Source organism: Pogona vitticeps, chromosome 5, assembly GCF_051106095.1.
Source record: "Pogona vitticeps strain Pit_001003342236 chromosome 5, PviZW2.1, whole genome shotgun sequence".
In the NCBI taxonomy this organism is placed as follows: domain Eukaryota; kingdom Metazoa; phylum Chordata; class Lepidosauria; order Squamata; family Agamidae; genus Pogona; species Pogona vitticeps.
In genome coordinates this window covers 64931231-64937478 of record NC_135787.1, presented here as the reverse complement: position 1 = coordinate 64937478, position 6248 = coordinate 64931231, and positions in this window count along the sequence as shown.

Here is a 6248-nt window from a genome sequence, read left to right as displayed (position 1 = left end):
GTTGCTGGAACCAGTTGTATTGGCTCTTGCCTTTCCACTGGACCATTTCAGCAACGTGGAGAGGGGGATCTGTTGCTTGGGTAACAGCCTATCCTCCATATTACTCTACCTAGGCTTTATGCTCTGGAGAGGACACTCCTCGATTCAGAGCATGTTACCATAGTTTCTCGAGACTGAAGGATGCTTATGTAGGGTGATTCCTTTACCAAACCTCTGCTCTTGCATATGTGTAATTCTGAACCACATGGCTGTCTCCTCATCATAAAATAATGGAATCAGAAGGGACCTGGAAGGCCCTCGAGTCCAACCCCCCTGCTCAAGGCAGAAATCCAAGTCAAAGCAGTTCTGACAGAAGGTTATCCAATTTCCACTTGGATGCCTCCAGTGGTGGAGCGCTCACCACCTCCTGAGGTAATTGGTTCCATGGTTGCCCTGCTCTGTGAGGAGGTTTTCCCTGATGTTCCACTGAAATCTGGCTTCCTGTAATTTGAACAAATTATTGTGTGTCCTGTCCTGTAGGATGAATGAGATCTTGCCTTCCTCTGTATGACAGCCTTTCAAGTATTTGGAAAGTGCTATCATATCTGCCCTCAGTTTTCTTTTCTCAAAGCTAAACAGGCCCAAATCTTTCTGTCTTTCCTCACAGGGATTGGTTTCCAGTCCCCGATTTTCCTTGTTGCCCCCACCTAAACTTCCAGTTTGTCTAAATCCTTTTGAAAGTGTGGTATCCAGAACTGGACACAGTACTCATGATGAGGCCTTACTTCCCCCTGAATAGAGGGGAACCAGGACTTTGTGGGATTCAGAGATTGTACTTCTGTAAATGCAGCTTAAAATAGTACAGTATACTTTTTTGCAGCTAGATTGCACTGTTGTCTCCTATTGAGCTTGTTGTGATCTATAAGAATCCGAAGATCTTTCTCACATGTAGTATTACTGAGCCAGGTATCTGCCATCTTGTAATTCTGTGTTCGGATCCCGCTCCCCCCCCCCCGTACAACTTTGCAGTTATCCCATTTCATTCCGTTATTTTCAGCCCATTGCTCAAGCCTATGAAGATCTTTTGAAATTTCGTTTCTGTCTTCCAGCATACTAGCTATTCCACCCAATTTTGTATCATTTGCAAATCTGATATGCATTCGTGACACACACACCCTCATCCAAGTCATTAATAAAAAGTATTGAAAAGCACTGAGACTAGCACTGAACTTTGTGGTGTCCTACTTATTATTACCTCCTCCTAGTTTAAGAAGGAGCCATTGATAATCACTCCCTGAGTATGATTCTATAACCAATGTTCTATCCACCTGGGAGTTGTTCTATCCAGCCCACACTAGTTAGCTTGCTAATCAGAATATCATGGGACACTTTGCCAAAAGCTTTGCTGAAGTCAAGATATATTATATCTACAGCATTCTTGCCATCTAACCAATTAAAAAATGAGCTCCTGCATTGTTTTCAATGTGCTTGCAGTGTGACCATTTGATAATCTGCTCCAGAATTTTCCCTGAAATTAATGTCAGGCTGACTGACCTGTAGTTTGCAGATCTTCCCTTTTTGATGATAAGGACAATATAAGCTCTTCTTCAGTTCCTTCAATCATCTGGCACTTCACCCATCCTTCATGAGTTCAAGAAAATAGACAGTGATTCTGAGAGTTCTTCAGGGAGTTCCTTCAATTAATTGGGTCCTGGAGATTTGAACTTGATCAAAATAATAATGTATTACTGTACTTAACTTTTATCAATCTCAAGCTGCAGTCCGCACCACTTGTACTTCATATTTGCCTGAAGGGTCACAGATAGACATGGGGCTATTTGTATATGAATACCCCTGCACAGGTGGAGATAATGAGGGTCTGGCCCCTTGGGGCCGGACTGTCCACTCACCCTTCTGCTGCTGCCGCAGGCACCGCACTCCCTTCCTATCGCTCCGGAGCTCGCTGTTGGCTAGCCACTCCTGGCCGGAGGTGGGACAACAAGCCTCCCTGCCAGGTCAAAGCGAGTGTGGAGCCCGCAAAAGAAGCAGAAGGGTGAGTGGAGAGTCTGGCCCCAGGGCGCCAGACTCTCATTATCTCCATACAAATACGAATACCCCCATCTCTAATCATAGACTGTCTTTTGAGAAAAGACCAAACTAAAGTAGGAATTGAGTACTTATGCCTTTTCTTTGTCATCTGTTATCATTCTGAGCCACTATTTCTTTTCTGTCTTTTGCTATCTGAAGAATCCTGTTTTGTTGCTTTTGCCTTCATTCTCAGCTTTTGCCTTCCTAATGCCATCCCTGCAATTCTTTGGTACCTATCTGTGTGCCCATTTTTGTTTCCAAGTCCTCTCTGAGCACTTTTGAGACTACTGTATATTGGTCTTTTTGTTGTTGTTCTTGCTTTCCACCTTTTTTTCTTGTTGGAATGGTTTGTAATTTTGCATTTAGAATTTCATTTTTAAGAAGCTCCCACTGATCTTAGTCTCCTTTTCTTGTTAGGATCTCCTACAGTGGGACCTTTCTGAGTTTATTAAAATTGACTTTCTTAAAGTCCAGTTTATTAAAATTCATCTCCCTAAATTTTTTTGAAACCTTTGTTTAATCCACCCTGAATGAGCAATAGTGAGAGTTGTGGTCCTCAAGATTTTATTATTGGAAGTACGAATTCAAATTGGTGCCTAGGAAAGCCTCCTTCCTCAGTCCCTTGTCAGACTCCTTTCCCAATTTTGAACCAATCAGTTGTTCCATATCCAGTTCTAACTGTTGGTTCCTGTCCCACGTATAGGTTTCTCAAGAGATAGATAAGGTGGTCAGGCACTCCCATTTCTTTAAGAACCTGCCATAGTTTGCTGTGCTCCACACAGTCAAAGGCTTTTGCATAGTCAATGAAGCAGAAGTAGATGTTTTTCTGGAACTCTCTGGCTTTCTCCATAATCCAGTGCATGTTAGCAATTTGGTCTCTAGTTCCTCTGCCCCTTCAAAATTCAGCTTGTGCTTCTGGGAGTTCTCGGTCCATATACTGCTGCAGCCAACCTTGGAGGATTTTGATTATAACCTTGCTAGCGTGTGAAATGAGTGCAATTGTACGGTAGTTGGAGCATTCTTTGGCACTGCCCTTCTTTGGGATTGGGATGTAGACTGATCTTTTCCAGTCCTCTGACCACTGTTGAGTTTTCCAAACTTGCTGGCATATTGATTGTAGCACCTTAACAGCATCATCTTTTAAGATTTTAAATAGTTCCACTGGAATACCATCACCTCCACTGGCCTTGTTGTTAGCTAAGCTTTCTAAGGCTTACTTGACTTCACTCTCCAGGATGTCTGGCTCAAGGTCAGGAACCACATTATCTAGGTTGTCCGGGATATCCAAATCCTCTTTCTGGTATAATTCCTCTGTATATTCTTGCCACCTTTTCTTGATGGCTTCTGCCTTTGTTAGGTCCCTCCCATTTTTGTCCTTTATCATGTCCATCTTTGCACAAAATATTCCTTTAATATCTCCAATTTTCCTGAAGAGATCTCTGGTTTTTCCTTTTCTGTTATTTTCCTCTATTTCTTTGCATTGTTCATTTAAGAAGGCCCTCTTGTCTCTCCTTGCTATTCTTTGGAAGTCTGCATTCAGTTTTCTGTAACTTTCCCTATCTTCCCTGCATTTTGTTTCCCTTCTCTTTTCTGCTATTTGTAAGGCCTCGTTGGACAGCCACTTTGCTTTCTTGCATTTCCTTTTCTTTGGGATGGTTTTTGTTGCTGCCTCCTGTACAATGTTACGAGCCTCTATCCAAAGTTCTTTGGGCACTCTGTCCACCAAATCGAGTTCCTTAAATCTCTTCTTCACTTCCACTGTGTATTCATAATTGATTTGGTTTAGATTATACCTGACTGGTATAATCTAAACCAGTGGTTTTTCCTACTTTCTTCAGTTTAAGCTTGAGTTATGCTATGAGAAGCTGATGATCAGAGCCACAATCAGCTCCAGGTCTTGTTTTTGCTGACTGTATAGAGCTTCTCCATCTCTGGCTGCAGAGAATATAATCAATCTGATGTCAGTATTGCCCATCTGATGATTTCCACGTGTAGAGTCGCCTCTTGTGTTGTTGGAAAAGAGTGTTTGTGATGACCACCTTGTTCTCTTGACAAAACTTGATTAGCCTTTGTCCTTCTTGGTTTTGAACTCCAAGGCCAAAGTTACCTGTTGTTCCTTTTATCTCTTGACTCCCTACTTTAGCATTCCAGTCCCCTAGAATGAGAAGAACATCTTTCTTTGGTGTCAGTACTGGAAGGTGTTGTAAGTCTTCATAAAATTGGTCAGTTTCAGTCTCCTCAGCATTGGTGGCTGGTACATAAACTTGAATTGTTATGATGTTGAAAGGTCTGCCTTTTTCTCCAGTTATATGGATTTTCTCCATACAGCATCCCAACTTCTCCTCCTGCTCCACCCCTTTCACTGCATTTAATAATAACCTGTTTGCTGTAGTTCTGAAAGCCCTGTCTATAGGTACAGTGATGAGGCTATGCAAGCCATTCTCTAGAAATAGTATAGGATATCTCTGTGCTCCTCTTAAGCAGGAAAGGGATAATTAGCATGTCACTGCATAAGCAGATGGAGGATTTGTGTACCAATTGTCAGTTTCTGCAAGGCTGGAAAGGCAAGCTTTGTTCAAACATGCTTCTGCTTGAAAACAACAATGCATTTCCTGGTCTTATCATTGCTTGCAAGAGGGCACATCAGGTTTTCTAACACAGCATGTTTTGCATCAAAAGGCTGATTGTACCACCACACAGAACTGGACCAAGATGTTTTGCTGCTTGAGACAATGATCAATGCCCCCTTCCATGTGGAGAAGATGACTGCAGACTGTATATCACTAGAAGCAGAGCTCCCTTAAGAGATAAAGGCACCTATTTATCCTAGCATAGGCTTGCCTGATTCCATGTATTGCAAATTAGCTTGCTTTTGTTTGTGAGTGATGATAATAAATTAAATGAAGGCTTCATTTGCAAGTGTGCGACTTAAAGGAACTGTGTACCTGAAAGGACAAAACTGGAATAACAGGAAGTAATTTCACCTCTAATTGCCTCACTTGCATTTGAGTCTGGTTTAAGGACCACTGAACAGGCAGTGTAATCCCACTGAGTATGTAATCCCACCCGTATTTGTCTCCTCTCTCTGCCGAATGGTAGGGCTGGCCTTGTCACCAAGTGAGGCCTATACTCATGTCTGCCTCCATCACTGCTGAGTTTCCTACAGGCAGCCAAAAACTAGTCTTCCAAAAGGCCTTTGGTCTTCAAAATTTTCAGATTGACCTTTAGATCTGTTTTCCTGTAATCTGTTTTATGGGACATTGCTTTGAAGCATCCTGGTGGGCAGAAAGCTGATTAAATATATACTTTTATTAAGTGAGGAAGAATGGCTGCTGTTATTGTTCAAGTTTTTGCAGCCTTGCTTGATGCCTTTAATAGGTCTGGCTGGGAGTGACCGTTCTGGGCAAGCTTACCTCACCAGTCCGAAGCCTCCTCTGATCGCACTCACTCCCCAGTGGGGACGGCCATAGCGGAGGGTGAGGCCGGTGTGAGCGGCCAGAGCATCCCGGCCAGGCTCTGCCTCCTGGCTTTGGACTGCCATCATCACCGTAGAAGCTTGTCGGGAGGCGAGCAGCCAGAGCATCCCGGCCAGGGCTCAGCCTCCCGGCGCTGGGCCACCGCTGCCATTGCAGCCCATCGGGAGGCGAGCCGCCCCCATGGGGCCAAGCACAGAGCGCGGCCTCACCAGGAAGGAGGAGGCAACGGCACGGGAGGACCCTTCCTCTGGAAGCCGGGATTGGGGGCCCCTCTGCCCTCGTGCCGAGGCCAAGGACCAGGATCCCGCCATTACCACGTGTGGTAACACCCCCGCCACCTCCCCCCACTGCTGCATCCCTTTCCCTAACCGTTGGAGCAAAAGAGCTACAAAGAAGCAGCCTCTTCACCACCAACAGTTTGAATTTCCCGCCTTTCCCCCCTGCCTTTCCTGGTCGCAAGTTGAAGTTCCGGCCGCAAGTCGAAGCAAACTTTTGCGGCCAGAGCTGGTCGTAACTCAAAATGGTCGTAAGTAGGGATGTACGTAAGTCGAGGCACCACAGTAGTTTTATATATGGGCTGCACATGAAAGTGTTTGTTCATATAATTGGTGTTTCACTGCCATCTCTCTATGCAAAATGTTTAATTTTTAGATGCTGTTAGAAGGCAACTCTTATTTGTTTAGCCAGAAGAGCCAGTGATGAAGC